Source organism: Otolemur garnettii, unplaced genomic scaffold (genome assembly GCF_000181295.1).
Source record: "Otolemur garnettii isolate 467f Iridium unplaced genomic scaffold, OtoGar3 scaffold00058, whole genome shotgun sequence".
NCBI lineage: Eukaryota > Metazoa > Chordata > Mammalia > Primates > Galagidae > Otolemur > Otolemur garnettii.
The window spans coordinates 223,952-224,648 of NW_003852453.1; the positions used below are offsets into that span (position 1 = coordinate 223,952).

A 697-nucleotide genomic window follows, 5' to 3' on the forward strand; every position below is an offset into this window, starting at 1 on the left:
GAAAGAGATGTTTTTAAACAAGTTTACTTAAAACATGCTCACTTCAGCAGCACATACACTAAAATTGGAATGATACAGAGGTTAGCATGGCTCCTTCATAAGGTGACACACAAATTTGTAATATGTTCAAAGAGAAAACTCAAGACTTCATTAGGGCCACTAGGAAAAAAAAAAAAAACCTACACTGTGTTTACTTGTCCCCTGTCCTCAGTCTCCTCCAATGATAATTCCTCCATCCTTCTTCTCATTGACACTAACTCTTCTAACTCTTTTTTGCAGAGTACTTGTCAGTTATTCTGTCAGATATGTTTCATTTGGCTGTGGCTGTTTTCTGAGGACTAGACTGAGGTTGCGTATTTTTGGCAAGAATATACAGATGTGAACTTTGCAGTGCACCACATCGTGTGTCTTACTGTGGTGACCTTCATTTGGTTAAAATAATTGTTGGCAGGATTCAGCACTACTAAGTTGCTATTCTTCCCTGCCTGGTTAATGAAGATCCAGGGAGAGATACTTGGAGACCACAATTTTGTTTCTCCTCAAACTTTCACCCACTAATTTTATCATCCATCAGTAGATCTTGTTTGTAACAATTACTACTGTGTTCAGTTAATGCTAATTTTCTATTTCCCTCATGCTTTCCACATTTATTAATTGGAAATCTGCTATAAAAAAAAAGAATTGTCCTTTCTCCCCC

General features: G+C 37.2%; 1 non-coding gene across 1 annotated transcript; it reads left to right on the forward strand.

Annotated features, from left to right (window-relative positions):
- The first annotated feature begins 34 nt into the window (after positions 1-34).
- On the forward strand, positions 35-137 carry LOC111726259. Its single transcript, XR_002774076.1, has one exon. It is a non-coding gene; the product is annotated as a U6 spliceosomal RNA (small nuclear RNA).
- The last annotated feature ends 560 nt before the right edge of the window (positions 138-697 follow it).